This window comes from Mytilus galloprovincialis, chromosome 3, assembly GCF_965363235.1.
Source record: "Mytilus galloprovincialis chromosome 3, xbMytGall1.hap1.1, whole genome shotgun sequence".
Lineage (NCBI taxonomy): Eukaryota > Metazoa > Mollusca > Bivalvia > Mytilida > Mytilidae > Mytilus > Mytilus galloprovincialis.
Genome location: NC_134840.1, coordinates 29,598,328 through 29,616,184, shown reverse-complemented (window position 1 = coordinate 29,616,184; position 17,857 = coordinate 29,598,328). Strand labels below are relative to the sequence as shown.

The following is a 17,857-nucleotide window of genomic DNA, read 5'->3' as shown; positions in this document are numbered from 1 at the left end:
GTTAAAGTATTTACCACAGCATAGCATTCTCTGATTTTCAATATTTTGATGAGTTGAATAAGAAAATTGAGATTTAGAAATGTACATACCTTTTGAAGCGGTGACAATTACTCCACTCAAGCACAACCGGAAAATTCTCTCACGGTTTTCATTGCAGAACCAAATGTTCTGCGTGTGTAGATTACCAGCCGTGACGGTCTAATCTATAAAAAGAAAATAAGAAACACTTATGAAGCACATCAACAAACGACAACCACGATACCAGGTACCTGACTTAGGACAGGTGCAAACAAATGCAGTGGGTTAAAACGTTTTAATAGGCACCAACCTTTATCCAACTTGAAACAATAGTGTGATATCACAACGTAGAAAGACACACTTTAAAATATCAACTGAAATGGTTTTACTCAATCAAATGACATATTAAAATAACTAATGAAGATACACTGAACGAATAAATTTGATCTATGACTCAATGTAAATACAAAATAAAACAATGGGGTTAGAGGCAAACAATATTAGAAAGACAATCAGAACTGATAACGGACAGAGAAACGGACGGACAGTCAGAGAGAGTCTCAGTTTTACAGGTAGGGCATTATTTATAGCGCCCATTTTAAGGGGAGGATAAATAATCTGTTCTCCATACATGCCATATTACAGAACAACGCAGTATTTAGAGGTAAAAATGTCGAAAATGAATGATTGCGTGGCAATAAAAAAAACCTACTTAATAAGTAGTAAAAATAAAGAATAACATCCTCTTTCCCCAATGGATATCAAATGGTCATCCTCTTACTTTTGGCACAGATTCATTACCTTATTGGGCATGGTTTGCTAGATACTGGATGCCTGCTCTTAAAAACCTCTTGTTTTAAATATGTTCACAATTCACACACGATTGCTAGCTGATGAATTCATAATGGATACCAGGTTTGAAATTTTGTATTTGCGCCAGACGAGCGTTTCGTCTACATAAGACTTATCAATGACGCTCGAATGAAAAACTAGAGGCTCTCAGGAGCCTGTATCGCTCACCTGACTCTACTTGGGTTTTTGAAAACGTATTAAAAAAGATTTTTTGGTTTAATATTGCATTCTGTTCTGTGGTTTTCTAAAAGAAGACATTTGTATGTATTTCCATTGGGTCCTATGTTAAACTAAGTCCCTCGCTTGCGGCCATCTTGGATGATGGATCGGCTACAAAGAAACAACACTTGGTCAGCACCTCATCAGGAACATTCATGCCATGTTTGGTTCTATTTCATTCCGTGGTTCTCCAGAAGAAGTACAAATGTAAAAAGTTAACGACGACGACGACGGACGACAGACGACGGACGCCAAGTGATGAGAAAAGCTAACTTGGCCCTGCGCGCCAGGTGAGCTAAAAATTAAAAAAAGGGCGGTTATCTGACTGACAGCCGTGTAACAATATCCGATTGTAATGTTTAACTGAGGTATGGTTGATAGATATAGTAAAGATATGTCATGTTTTCACCATCTGCAGCAAAACACTTCACTTGTTAAGTAGAGACTTATGTAAGTATACGTCAAACTAACATAGTTTATGTTAAACCCTAATGTTAGATACAGACACCAAAAGATGCAAAAAGACCAAGTAAAGTATCTGAAAAACCTGACTTATAAACAAAATTTATTCAAGACGAAACGTAAAGACAGGTTGACAAATTTAAATTTAGCTGGCCTTTTTTAAATTAACATCATCAGTCCATGTAAGTAAGGTTGAATTAAATTAAACGTTGCTTTAAACACGTTACAGTAGCTTTTAACGCTGTAAAGTTGCATTAAACGCGTTAATAATAATAATAATAATAATAATAATAATAATAATAATTTGGATTAAACCAATTTTCAATAAGGCTCTCTACATACAATGTTAACAATATGAATAAAAAATAATTAATCTACTATAACACACATGTAAACAATAGACGTATATAAAGTAATATAACAACAACAACAAAAACAACTATGGTATACATTGTGGCTTAACTTATAAATTCAACACTTTTAAAAATGTATAATTTTGTATTTGATTTATGGACAATAAAATTATCCGATGATGAAAGTCGAGTATTGTACGATTGTTTACTACTTGTAGGCACAATAAGATTGGATAAAGTTTCATTTAACGCGTTAAAGTTGTTTTTAACGCGTTAAAGTTGCATTTAACGCGTTAAAGTTACATTTAACGCGTTAAAGTTGCATTTAACGCGTTAAAGTTGCATTAAACGCGTTAAAGTTGCATTAAACGCGTTAAAGTTGCATTTAACGCGTTAAAGTTGCATTTAACGCGTTACAGTTGCATTTAACGCGTTAAAGTTGCATTTAACGCGTTAAAGTTGCATTTAACGCGTAAAAGTTGCATTAAACGCGTTAAAGTTGCATTTAACGCGTTAAAGTTGCATTTAACGCGTTAAAGTTGCTTTTAACGCGTTAAAGTTGCCTTTAACGCGTTAAAGTTACCTTTAACGCGTTAAAGTTGCATTTAACGCGTTAAAGTTGCATTTAACGCGGTAAAGTTGCATTAAACGCGGTAAAGTTGCATTTAACGCGTTAAAGTTGCATTTAACGCGTTAAAAGTTCATTTAACGCGTTAAAGTTGCATTTAACGCGTTAAAGTTGCATTTAACGCGTTAAAGTTGCATTTAACGCGTTAAAAATGCTTGTCACGCGTGAAAGTTGCATTTTTCTTATCTTTTTACGCGGTAACCTTCTTTTAACGCGTTAAACCCTCTTTTAACATGTTAAACCTTCTTTAACGCGTTAATTCTTATTTTAACGCGATAAGTAATTAATGACGATGATATCAAAAATGTGCTGAAAATCAATAAACTTTATCGCGTTAATTGATAAAGTTATGACACATGTGGCCACTTCATTAAGTAAGTTTGACGCCTTAAATTGTAGTTATGGTGAAAGAAGAAAGTATTTTCGGTATTTTTTTGTAGTTTTGTGCTTAACGCGTTAAATAATAAAATAACGCGTTAAAAATTATCTAAACGCGTTAAAACTGTATTTATGCAACCCAATAAATGAATAACAACTGTGTAAAAAAACAACAACCCCTCAATTACAGGCTCATGGCATGGGACAGGCATATTTAGAATGTGACAGGGGTAAATACTTTAACAGGTGCCAACCTTCACCTTAACCTGTGATAGTAGAGTAATACTACAACATAAAAAGACACACTATAAAATATCAATTGAAATGGCTAAACTTGCGCAAAAAGACATTGAAACATAAAAAAAAAAGTAAACATTCACTGAACAAATAAGTTTGATCTATGAAGCAATATAAATGCAATATTAAAATGAGGTGCCTTTAGAACATTCATTTGATGTTATAGGTAGTAGTAAAAAATATGTAGGAAGAATGTCAATAAGACTCTTACCAGGGACACATTGGGTTAAATAAAACAACGAAGACAGGTAAATTTTAAAATGATAATTTTGATAATGATAATGATAATAACACAATATAAGTAAATATTGCATTACAGAAATGCATTACAAATTACAAAGTTTTAAAGCAAACAAACACATCCAAGGGATTAATTGTTTTAATGCCATGGACAGTCAAAGAAGACATGACTTGTGTAATGTCAAAATAAAAGTATTGACATACAGTCATCGTAAGGATTTAACATTATAATAAATATGTATCATGATATATATAGATAAAGCAATCACTAAATAGAAAGTTAACGTGGATGTGTACTAATACATCCCAAAATCCATTCGAAAGAATACAAATTCAGTTATGTTTTAATGTGTTAATGACAAAATCGACGTAAGTGCTAATGTAAACAATATTCAAAGATCTTATTACAGCATTAATAATATAACCTTTACTAATAAATTTGTTCAAAGGGTTGCCAAGTGAGTTTACATAGATCACATTGGGATTTACGTGCTTTTAGTACGATATTACTGTATAATTTTGGATGTGAAAATACCGTTTTGAATCATTAAACTTTCTACAGGTTCAGCCAAATTTACTTATCAAATCTTTGTATCTATGACATGTGAATGTTTTAAGTAATCTATTGTAATGAAATCCCATATCATCCCCATGGTAATATTTTGAAAGAATTCAAAGTGCAGCAGGAAAATACTAAGGGGTCACTATGCATAACAACCTAGCCGAATAAATGGGATCACCACATAAGCTGATTTGTGCAGAGAAACGTAAATATGTCATCGTCAAAAGTAAATAGCCAAGCATACATTGGACTAGTTAGATGCCTCATTTGTTTGGGACCCAGCACCAAAGGCTATACATCTAAACAAAAAAAAACAGATAAAAAAGAGTTGCCAGATACGTGACAAATAAGTACAAACGAACTGCTAGAGTTACAGAAATGATAGATCACATACAATCACTACATCAACTAAAAAAGGAAAACAGAATAGTTATGTTCTATAATAGGGAATAATGTGGTAGCGATATCTAAAGAGGGCGACACCACCAGCGTATCAAGAGAAAAATCTCCAATTTGTTGAATGAGGATATTACCCGACGGAAACAGAAACATCATATTTACAGCAGAGTCAACCGAAGGCTTTAAAGCAAGAAGTTTAGCCGCAAGCAGGACTAATTACGGTCTCCTTCATTGATGTAATACAGACGGTTGGAATATACAACGTACTAATACAATATGTCTGGTTCTTCAATTGGTTTGAATAATTTTAATTCAAAATGACAAAAATAAATATCTTCTGTTTAAAGCATTCTACCAATCGGAAATAAACAAGGTTGCTCGCCAATTACAATAAAATATCTACGACCAAAATTGAAATTATTTGGTAATCATAATTTAGACTAGCTTGCCGGAGGTGATTAACAAGCAGTGAGACAATGGACTTTATAGTTGTTATCCATTCGTTTGATGTGTTTGGACTTTTGTTTTTGCCTTTTGATTTTTGATTTTCCTTTTTGAATTTTCCTCGGAGTTCAGTATTTTTGTGTTTTTACTTTTTACTTGTAAAAGGGTTTTGTTTTGTAAAGTACTGTATTGAACATGCCTGTAAAAAGTCTGAAATATGACAGTTGTTTTCCTTCCGATTGATGTGTTTGAGCTTTTGATTTTGCCATTTCATAAGTGACTTTCCGTTTTGAATCAGCATCTGATTCTAGGAAAACCTGAAATTTAAGATAGCGTGTTATATGGTTATTAAATGTATCAAATTTCTATCAAAAATTATGGTTTGCTCAAAACATACAGCTAGAACCAGAGCTAGGAAAAGTAGTATACAACGAACCTTTACAGAAGCTACACGAACACCAGCCTACGTGACTATACGTTAAAATGTTTTGCACCATTGTAGCGCTGGCATTATTCTTCATTTGCGAAAACCAAACGATAGCGGAGGCACGATGCGAAGCCGCCAAAGGTTAGTAAATAATTTCATTCAAATATTAATACAGATTTTACTCAATTGTCTTCATTACTTACGACACGGTACAACTATTAATATTATTTATAAGAATTTTAAGTTATAAACCATAATCAAGACCTTATTCTTGGAAGCTTTATATGTAGTCGGTATTTACTAGACAATTGCAAATATAAGCTCTAATGGAGCTTTGAAAACCCGCCCGGAGATCCGCGAATACCAGTGAAATTTAAATGTAATTCGTCTGGCATCATTATAATTGATAAACATGGTTAACTTTACAACACTTCTCTGAATTTACCAAACTTTTGAATTTTTTGAACTCCCTCAGGAATAGATTACCTTACAGTAGCTGTACTTGACAAAACTTTGGTCTTCAATGCTCTTCAACTTCGTACTTTTTTTGGCCTTTTTATTTTTTTTTTTGGATTCGAGCTTCCCTGATGAGTCTTTTGTAGACGAAATGCGCGTCTGGCGTAAATACAAAATTTAATACTGATATCTATGATGAGTTTATTTACAACCACTGGGTCGATGCCACTGCTGGTGGAGTTTTAATTCCCCGATGGTTTCACCAGCCCAGTAGTTAAAACTTCTGTGCTGACATGAATTATCGTTGATATGGTCATATTTATAAATTTACTGTTTACTAAACTTTTGAATTTTTGAAATACTAAGGCTTTTCTACCTCAGGAATATATTACTTTAGCTGTATTTGGCAAAACTTTAAGGAATTTTGGTCCTCAATGCTCTTCAACTTCGTACTTTATTTGGCCTTTTTTGACTTTTTTGGATTCGAGCCTCACTGATGAGTCTTTTGTAGACGAAACGCGCGTCTGGCGTTAATACAAACTTTAATCCTGGTATCTATGATGAGTTTGTCTGCATAGATTTTAGCCAAAGGACTTAATACATTTTTAAAAACAGTTTAGAATTGTAATAATTTTGCCAAAAAGAAACAATGAACTACACTTGAAGGGAAAGACGCAGATCATCTTACAATATACAATTACTTTAAGCTGCTTCATAGACAAATGAAATGTACTGTCATACAAGTGACAGGTTTAGCTAGCTATAAAACAAGGTTTAATCCACCATTTTCTACTTAAGAATATGCCTGTACCAAGTCAGGAATATGACAGTTGTTATCCTTTCGTTTGATGTATTTTAACTTTTTATTTGCCATTTAATTTGGGACTTCGTTTTAAATTTTCCTCGGAGTATTTTTGTGATTTAACTTTTTTTCTTCAGATATTCACTATTTACGATATCGCGTAATAATGAATATTTTCACACGTCGTAGTTACATTTTGAAAAATACCCGTCTATGTATTCGAAATTTTGTCAATCGACAATTGACTGTTTAAGTCCTTGCTTAGCACCTACACCTTGTAAATGAAAATAAGGAATCGAACGATCGCTAAGGCAACAAAGCTCTTCTTGTGTTGAGATATACTGTTCAGTTCCGATCTATTTCTTCCCTCTTGCGGTAAAATCCAAACCATACACGTTAGACGTAAATTATTTATCCAGCCTTTAAAAGTCACGTTTCAAAACTCTGATGCCAGATAATACAAAGTATGATGTTCTTTGGTGAACTGAGCATGACATTTTCCCGATATATGTCATGCACTAGAATAAGAACGTGTAGTAAAACTTATTTTAATATTCCGTGTATCCAAATGGATTCAGTGCCCCATTCTTAGACGATTTGTAGAGAGGTTGATATACTTGCACACTTGAATGACATAGTGTTCGTTCCCAATTAGACCCACTATGACTGTGACTCTATAAAGATCTAAAATGTTTTTGGTTTTAGACGTTTTTTTAAGTAAGTTAAGGATGTACTTAGGTGAGGTTTTGGAATAAGTCTCAAATATTCGGACTCCTTGGTGTTTTTCCATACAATATAAGGTAACATATTTTGCCCCATAACACCTATTTATCTTTAAATTAAGACTTAATAGCTCATAAAAGGTCATTTGACAAAATTTTAGCAGATTCTTAACTGTCTTTCTTTTGATTTGAGACCCAAATAATACCAATGCAAATATAAGGTAAAAGTCCGAGTCAGCCTTTTCCCGCCATATTTAATAAATCAAATATCTCGAAAAGGAGCTCTATGACCTATCAATACGTTTAGCTTATTTTGATCCTTAACTAATACTCTTCCATATTAAAGTATCAATTTTGAATTCTTGATTTTTATAATTTTACCTAAGATCACCTAAGTACATCCTTAAGTCATATTGTAAATATTTTAGGAAAGACAACATGTATAACTGAAGATCTGCTTGAGATGTTGATAAATATAAAAGACCACAGACACAGAATCCAAGGTACATTTAGATTTTAAATTCAAATATCTCGAATTTTAAATTTTAATGAACCTAGTCTGTTTTCTTATTATTAAGTTATGTTTATGTAAGCCAACCTTAAAAGCAAACAGTTACCAAAAGTTCAGAGTTCAGAAGTTTTTTATGTATAGAGTGTCCCGATTTATCATTTTTCATGGGAGGGGGTTGATTTTAATTGCTGAGCATATAACTAGAACTCTCATACATTGTCCATTAGTAGACACATATTGACAACCATGACCCCGTGACAACTTCTCCCACCTGACACCTGCTTGTCCTACACCTTCATAATTTTTTCCGGTTCATCATCGCATGCTGCACGCTTTTGTGGAGGAGAAGGAAAAAGTTTATTTTTTGCAAACAAGTTGTTTATTTATATATATAGAAATTTAAATTGATATTTTTGTTAATTATAAGTATATTTGGATAAATTTATCATTATTTTTTCTGAATATTATGGATAAAACTCAAGTTTCGGCTACCCAAGAGGTAAGTGACAGTCAAATACACACTTCCAATAGTAATTTGTTGTCCCCTAGGCGTTCGGCCACCCATTCCGATGATTTTTGGGATCGGAGGTTGGAGTTTATCCCAGGTGTTTCGGGTTTAGTTTGGAACAGGACTCAGAACCTGTTCCTGTCAGGACTTTGCCTTTCACTCCTGGTGCTAGTCAGTTGAGGTTATCTAGGCCTAGCAGGGTATCACATACCGTAACTAGGCCTGCAGAGATACCAACGTCTCCAGTGTCTTGCACGACAAGTAGGCAGGAGACTCTACCAGCTGGCATCAGGAGTGACCCCTTTTCTAGGACTAGGTGGCCCATGAATTTTGCCTCCCCTCCCATGCCTATGGGTATGCCCAACTTGCCGCCTTATCCCCAGCCCTTTGATCCATATTCGGCTCAATCAGTTTGGTCTGGTCAGGGGTTTGGTGGTAGACCCTCTTCAGAGTCAACCTCTTTTAAGGATGAGATGAGGAGTCTTACCACCTCCATATATAAGATTCAAGCTACTGTTAATGCTAAGTTCTTGGAGTTTGGTAACAGGCTTGATCTTATGGAGTCTAGGGGTCTGTCTTAGGATCCTGTACAGGACCCTCCCAGACCTCCTAGACAGTTGTTGGAAGATGACTCTGTTTCTTTGGCTCCTAGAAGTCAGGAAGGTAACTTTTTGGATGACCAAGGTGGTATTTCAGATGTTGACAGTGTAGTAAGCACAGAGGGAGATGCTTTCATTCATAAGGAGCTTTCTTCAGGCAACTCGGATTGCCTTAGGAGTCTGGTCTACTCTATTCGCAGGGATATGTCAGATATGCCCATGTCGTCTCCACCTAGGGTTTCTTCTACTCCTTCGGATTTCATGGCTTGTTCAGGTCTAGTCAAGCCAGATTCTAAGGGGTATCATTCTTTCCCAGAGTCTGGGCACTTTACAACTGCTTTGTCTTTTGTAAACTCTTCTCTGGCTGAGAATCTTGCTAACACTAGCAAAACTGCTGGTAGTAAGTTCTGGTTTCGGATCTGCCTCTTACCCAGGGAGATGTAGATCTAAGGACTTTGAGATCCATGGATCTTCCTTGGGTATGTCGGCTCCTGCTTGTGACAGGGCTTTTTCTAGTTTACTTGGTTCGAAACCTTTGTATGGCCTCAGACTTTCTCAAGCTTCTTATGTCAAGTCAGAGAATAATCTGAGGTGTTTGACTTTTGTTCTTGAGACGGCTGAGCACTTTTTGTCAGCAGCTGGGTCTCTTTTAAAGGACAAAGGGGAGGAATTTTTAGACTTGAGGTCTATGCTGCTTCAGGTAGACAAGAGTCTTGGAATGTCTCAATTCCTTCTTCTTGGTACTGTGGCCAACTTTACTTTTGCTGAGAGACAGGAGATTCCTGATAAATCGACTGTCTCTGAAGCTCTTCAGCAGAGACTTGTCAGTTCTCCTTTGTCTAAGGACAAGTTGTTCTCTGTTTCCTTAGAGCAGTTACAGGAGGAGGTGAATAAGGCCCCTCCTGTGGTCAAGGTGGATGTGAAGGTCACTGATGGGAAAAGATTTGTCAAGACTACCCAGGTTAACAATCCTTCTTCTTCTCATCAACCCAAGGCTTCTACCTCTTCTTCTTCACAGCCTACGAAGAGATCAGCTTTTTCTCGTCCCAACTTATTTCTACCTGGATTTGCAATACTGTCATTTTGGCTTATAAGTCTGCTTCTTCTGAAGTTTAAGTTAAACATCAAGTTAAAGCACATGAAGTAAGAGCCTTGGCCTCTTCTTGGAACATTTTAATTCCTCCTCTATGTCGGAAATCATGTCAGCTGGTTTTTGGAGGTCTGATAGTGCCTTTTATAACCATTATTTACGGTCCATGCCTCTTCATTGTGACAACCTCTATTCTTTAGGGCCTTTTGTTGCTGCTTAACAGGTTGTTTTTCCTCCTCCTAGTGATGGGGATTCAGCGCTTCGTTAAATTCTGTTATCTAAATTTATGAAGGTGAGGTATTTAATGTAATAAAAATCAATTTTTTAGAATTAAAATCAAATTTTTTGAATTGAATACTCACCTTCGTAAATCTGAGGTCCCTCCCCCCTCCCCTTCATCCCCCTTAGTGCCTAGCATTTTAAGGAATAAATGATGAAGGTTTAGGACGCGCAGGTGTCAGGTGGGAAAGGTTGTCACGGGGTCATGGTTCTTTTTCTGGCTGGCTTCCGGTTCAATAATTCAGCGAGTGGACTGATGTCTAAATTTATGAAGGTGAGTATTTAATTTACAAAACTAAATTTAAATTCTAAAAATTTGATTTTAATAATTTTTGTCCGATTAAAAACATCGTAAAATGAGAAAGGAAGTACATGTATATGGCACGCCGTTTTTATATTTATTCAAATTTGAAGATATCTTATCTATTTAACAAGATATCTTATTAAGTATTAAGATATCTTTAATTTTTATAAGATATCTTATTTAATTTGAAAGTAAATAAGATATCTCTATTAGTTTATAAGATATCTCTATAAGTTAATAAGATATCTCTATTAATTAATAAGATATCTTATAAAGTATATAAGATATCTTACTTCTTTATAAAGATATCTTTTAAATACATACTTTATAAGATATCTTATTAATTAATAGAGATATCTTATAAACTAATAGATATATCTTATTAATTAATAGAGATATCTTATAAACTAATAGAGATATCTTATTAACTTATGGAGATATCTTATAAAGTAAATAAGATATCTCTATTATTAACTATATAAAAGATATCTTATATAGTTAATAAGATATCTTATAAAATACGGATTTTTTGTGTTATTAAATTTGCTGTTACAAAATGTTAAAAAATATTATAAATTAAGGAATGTATCTCCCTCGTGCAAAGCTCTGATTCCTTTCAAGGATTTGGCTATACTTTTTTGGAACTTTTGGATTATAGCTCTACATCTTTTATATAAGCTTTGGATTTTACATATTTTGGACACGAGCATCACTGAAGAGACATTATTTGTCGAAATGCGCATCTGGTGCAGAAAAATTGGTACCGTTAATGTTATTAATAGAGATATCTTATATTTTAAATCAGATATCTTATATATTTAATCAGATATCTTTATAAACATTTTAATAAGATATCTTATTTAATATATAAGATATCTTATAAATTAATAGAGATATCTTATATTTTAAATCAGATATCTTATATATTTAATAAGATATCTTTATAAACATTTTAATAAGATATCTTATTTAATATATAAGATATCTTATTTGATAAATCAGATATCTCAATTAATATATAAGATACATGTATCTCATTTTGTTATTAAGATATTTCATTTTGTTATTAAGATATCTCAATTAGTTTATAAGATATCTTATTTAACTAAATAAGATATCTCGAAATTGAATAAATATAATAACAGCGTGCCATACATGTATACCTTACAACATGTTTTATTTTTTTAATTAGTTACATTGAACATACATGTAGAATTCCAAACATACTAAAAAACAAATAAGGAACGTAAAAAAAAGGATATTCCTTAGAGGTTCTAATGACAAGGGCACACATGAAGATTATCATTAACCAAACTTTTATTTTATATCATATTTTCTAGTGGAATTTACTTATTAAAATTTAAAAATGCTGACTGGGCGGGTGTCTTTTTTTTTTAAAGTTCCAAAGGTGAGACCAGTCTTTTTTTGCATTCCTGAAAAGTCATACAACATATTCAGGATCAATGATATACAAGTTTGACGACGTTAGAACAAACATTGGAAACGGGTATGATCCAAGCACAGGAGTCTTTACAGCGCCGGAAAAAGGCATCTACCAAATTAGTTGTGTGATTTCAGGTTATTCGAAAACAGATGTATATTATCAAGTAATGAGGAATGATACCAAATTTGCTTATGGAACGACAAACAAGGGTAATTGGGATTCTAGTACTAATGTCTGGATCATGGAGTTAGTGAAAGGTGATCGTGTGTATATACAACACAGGCATGAATCCCGTAAGGTTCATGCCAGTCAACACACATACTTTGGAGGTTATTTGTTGTAGTGAATAAAATATGCCAGTCATTCTTGCTTTTATTTTTAGTGTAATGTATTACTAGCATTTGTGTTTATAATAATAGAAAACAACACTTTGAATAATTTGATGCTTGCGAAGCGCTTTTCTTTACATACCGTTATGAGTAAAGTACAAACCCCAAAATTTGAAAATCAATAATGTATAAATTCGTAGAAACGTTAGAAGCTAGTGACCACATTGGGTCTAGTTTATAGCCAAATTCATGTAGCACTAAGGTAAATTTTGCTAGAGAGAGTTGGAACCTTAGTTTCTTTCTAAATTTATATACGGGGAATGTTTTAAATCTTTCGTCAAAGGTTTCTTGGCTTCTCATGATGAAAGCGAATGATTTATTTTTTGGTCTGCAACTTGATAGTATTGAGTAATTGCGAGTAAGCATTTTTGACATCTGCCATGTAGCCAATTCCTGTTTGCCGATAGTTTGAAATTTTACAACACTGATTTTACTAGGAAATTTTCGTCAAAGTGAAATTTTACAACACTGATTTTACTAGGAAATTTTCGTCAAAGTGTTCAATGGAAAGTATTGGATATTTGGTCCGCAGCTTGATAAAGTTGATTTGTAGCGAGTAATATAGATTCCATCACTGCAACAAGTGTGTTACGATATTTCTTTACTCTCAACAGTTGAGGCCGTGTAGTTTTACCCTTGTCCGTCATTCCGTCATTCCGCAACAAACCATTATACGATTTTTTTTTCTAAACGATATTGTGTTGATTTTTTTGGTATGTCAGTTAACAGTGATAAGTTACAGATCAAGTTTAAGTCTGATTTCGCTCTGCCAATTTAAGTCGAAATTACGGAATTGTGACTGATTAATGGTTTAAAACCACATTTATCCTGGTTTTTTTTTGTAAACGCCTTCAGATTCAGATATTTGACTTATTTATTTTTTTATGTGAGCTAACCATGATGTGCTACAAATCGAATTTGTGTTTCGTTCCGGTATGCTGATTTTCATGTCGTTTCAACACATCTTGTTAGATCAGCAATACATCCAATTCCTGTTTGCTGGTAGTTTGAAATTTTACTACTCATCATTGATCAAGGAAATTTTCATCAACTTGAACTAGTATTGGTCTTGAGAGTTGGAATATTTCCATGCATGTTTGTGTCCATTTGTGTTGTTGGAATGGCAGATTTTTCATTTTTTTTTAGACGGGGACATTTGGGTTGTTCTGACACATCTAGTTGGTTATATACTTATGATGTGGCCTGGTACGTATGCATCCCGTCACCGTGTGATTGTGTCAATGTCAATTTAGAATTTTTGTCTCAATTTTGCTTATGTTCTTTGTCTATATGCCATTTAGTGTTTCCTTATTGAGACAATTGTTTGTGTTATAGTAATTCAGATTATATAACAATGTTGACTTCTGTACTCCAAGTTTTGACGTTTTTTTCTATTATGTCTGTTTGTTGCGCTCGAACATTGTTGTCAATTTAATGGAATTCAATGCAGCTATCATACAAGTGACAGGTTTAGCTAGCTATAAAACAACGTGTGGTCCACCGTTTTCTACATAAAGAAATTCCTGTACCAAGTCAGGAATATGACAGTTGTTTCCCATTCGTTAGAAGTGTTTGAGATTTTGATTTTGCGATTTTATATAGGACGTTCCGTTTTTAATTTCCCTTGGAGTTCAGTATTTTTGTTATTTACATTTTATCAATATATGAGACGTGTCCCTAACTGCACATCCTTTATATCTTGGACGGCAAAAAGTGAACTCTCGTTTTTTATATAGACAAGACCGTTGGTTTTCCCGTTTGAATGGTTTTACACTAGTAATTTTGGGGCCCTTTATAGCTTGTTGTTCGGTGTGAGCCAAGACTCCGTGTTGAAGGCCGTACATTGACCTATAATGGTTTACTTATATAAATTGTTATTTGGATGGAGAGTTGTCTCATTGGCACTCACACCACATCTTCCTATATATATCTGGTCTGACCAACATAATCACCTATGCTCTATGAACTGCTCTATTTGTGTACTTCTATACATTAACAATCTAATCTTGCTGCTGTCTGTCAACTGTGACAATGTTTCTATCCTCCGTTCAAAGGGGAATTTTAATGCCAGAATCCTCCCTTCAACCTTCGAATAGATTCCAATTCAGTATTTATTAAATCAATGAGTTATTACCCTATCTATTACTAACTGCATATATATTTTCAGATTATTAGCATGATAGAGAGGTATAAGGCCAGTTATAAAATAACTTTAAGTTGGTATTCCAGGAATTCATTCGCATAACAACATTTTAAACCAATTTTACACCTAGCTCTTGGCTTTAGTCTGCTGTTCTCATTGTTTACTATTTAAGGAGGGAAATGATAACTTTTAAATTATAAAGTTTTGTTTTTATCTTAACTTATTTCTATTTTCAATATTTACTAGAAAGTTTTCCCGTGAATTTATAATTGATAGTGTCCTTGCTAAAATTGGATAGACATTGAAAAGATTTACAGGGGAGGTAATATTTTGTCACTAGATTTCCCACTGGATTATAATTGCTGAGAAAACGAATCAATCATTTTCATCAACCTTTTGTTGCTTGATTAAAGTTTTGTTTTCTGGACTGTAATTAAATCTTTATCCTAGTCGTGTTTTCATGCAATGCATCATAGAAATGATCCTTTGGTAATGTTTCTTGGACTTCAATGGGTGCGAGCTGGTACGCTCTGTTCACCTATTGCCATACAGTTTGAATTGCTTCTGGTAAGGTTTCACTTGCCACTTCCCTTCAAATGAACTCGTGACATTTTGTTCTGATTGTGAGAAACAGTCTTGCGCTTATGTTTCATTATTCATTTTATTTTCAGTTGCTGAATAAAAAAGACACTCTGTGCATGTGAAGTGGCAGAACTCATGTTCATCTTCATCTCAATTATCAGACAACTACCGTACACAAAACACATAATTGGTCATTTTGATATCTTTTCTCTTGTCGTAATCTTTCCAAGCGTTTGTGCTTTTCCCTTCGTTTTTCTTTTCTTATGTCTAAAGATATAAGATACATCTACTGAAGTTTGGCTACTTGTCGCAGGCGAGGTGCTTTGTGTGCTGTGCGTTGCTTGCTTATCACACACTCATATATTGCGCTCAGTTTCTTTAGATCTAAACCGCACAAGAACATCGTAAGCTCGTTGTGGGCTCTGTGCTATCACCAAAATCCTTTGCATTTCTCACTCGATCTAACGGAGTGAAATGTTGTAGTGTCAAACGCGTAGTGTTTTGAGCTTGCCTCAATTTCACCATCGTTTGTTTACCATCTTTCTCCAAAATTCTTGTATATGCAAGTCTTCATCGTTCATGTTTTATTCTATTGCAGGTGCAATTATCACTGCCACCATGCAAAATTGTGTCACGTTTGACTATCGGATACCGTATATGTGTTCACCCCATGAATTTGAAGATGCACTGTTTGTAGAACTAATACCGTTTACTTAGAGATTGGGCTTCTTACGCCCGTTGCAAATGTCTTGGAAGTCCACGAACTTTGCATAGTCCGTATATATGGTGCGGCAATTGGTGCACTGTTAGACCTGTTCAATATTTAACCTTTGCTCTACTCTTCTACCTGTGTACTATATGACTACATTTATTAGTTCTACCTGTGCCATCTTTCAACTACATGTGCGCTGCAACAAAGTTCCTTATTCCCGGTGTTTACTTTAAACTCGGAATTGTAATATCTAAATACTTCTTCGGGTACGCAGATATTTGGTATCTGATAACAAACAGCTATATTTTCTACCGAAGACTATTCCATATGGGAGTTATATCCCCGTATACCTTTTTTTGGGGAAACGCTTCTCCCTCGAAGCAGTAAAAGATATAGCTTAATATTTTTCCTCAAACTGTTTGTTACTTTCTTATGATCTATTCAACTTAGACGGAAGCAATCCGGTTACTTGTCTTCAGATTTATTTTCCTTTGTGTGTCCCACATAAACGGTATTGTGTGTAACTCATAAACCGTAAGACCTAGAGAGCAATACTTTTTTTATTTATATTAGGTCCTAGGTAAAAGACAGCAAATAAGAGACATTGTCAAAAGTCAGGGACTTGTTCTAAATTTTGCGATTAGCTTGTTATCGCAACTCTTCAAAAACCTTAAAATTATTTGACATAAGGTCCTTTTGAAATTCTAAGTTACGCTTTGATTCAACGCCGGAACATTTGAGTCGAAGTGCTCTTAAAAATATATTCAAATAAACTGTTCAATACGATTAGTTCTTCGCCATATATACATATTAGATTTGGAGTATACTGAAGTGAGGTCATTTACCTTTAGATTATTTGGATTATGTTAAACAACATATGACCTGACAAAAAGAACAAACACAAATGGTCTGTTGTAAATCGGAAGTAGCCATTTTTGTACTTATTTCATGCAAAGGTACATAGAAACTATCGCTTTTAAGAAACCAAATTCGATCCCAGAAATGATAATGGTAAATCTTATTTCTAGAAAAAGTACATAGAAACCATTTATTTTATAATCTGTGTCATGTAAGTAATCATATGACAGTTATATACCCTTTTCTTGAAAATTTATATAATATATAACCATATTGATTAAATAAGGCTATCAATTTGTTAAAGCGAAAGTAGATGTGTATCTCCCTAATTGCATTTTAGAGCTTTATGTCAGATTTTCTTTTTCCTAATGCGTAAAGTGACTGTGTAAACCAGTTGTTTTCATTTTTGTACGACCGCAAAAAAAAAATCGTATAATGGTATGATGTCGTCGTCGTCGCCCGGAGACACATTGGTTTCCGGACAATAAATTTAGTTTACGTGAATGGATCTCTTTGAAATTAATAAGGTTCGTTACCACAAAAGGAAGGTTGGGATTGATTTTGGGGACGATGGTCCCAACCTTTTAGGAATAAGGGGCCCAAAAGAGGCCCAAAACAAGCATTTTTCTACTTTCAGGATAATAACTTGTATATTAGTATTTCAATTGCTCTAAAATAGTACCACAATGTTTAATACCCCAAGTAGAAGATTTGGAATCATTTTGGGGGTTATGGTGCCAATAGTTTAGGAATTAAGGGCCAAAAAGGGGCCAAAAACAAGCATTTTTGTAGTTTCTGGACAATACCTTGTATTTAAGAGTATGTATCTATCTGACATTGTACCACAAGGTTCCATATCACAAAAGGAATGCTAGGATTGAGTTTAGGGGTTATTGCCCCATTCATGCAGGAATTAGGGGCCAATAGCATGCATATAACTAGTTTCCAGATAATAGCTTGTGTATGGAACTCTCTGAAATTGTACTACAAGGTTCCATACTACAAAGGAAAGGCAGGGATCGAGTGTGGGGGTAATTGCTCCAAGGGGGGATTCAAAAAGTGTGGGGGTCCAATTTTTTTAAGAGGTTCAAAAAAATTTTCAAACTTTTTCAAATTTCAAATTTTTATAAAGTTTCAAGAAGAAATCTTTAGTTGCACATGCAGTATTGCGAAATAGAT

General features: G+C 34.1%; 1 long non-coding RNA gene across 1 annotated transcript; it reads left to right on the top strand.

Moving 5' to 3' along the window:
* The first annotated feature begins 5,264 nt into the window (after nucleotides 1–5,264).
* LOC143066376 (uncharacterized) lies at nucleotides 5,265–12,358 on the top strand. The gene is made up of 3 exons (XR_012975584.1): nucleotides 5,265–5,420; nucleotides 7,688–7,762; nucleotides 11,951–12,358. It is a non-coding gene; the product is annotated as an uncharacterized LOC143066376 (long non-coding RNA).
* The last annotated feature ends 5,499 nt before the right edge of the window (nucleotides 12,359–17,857 follow it).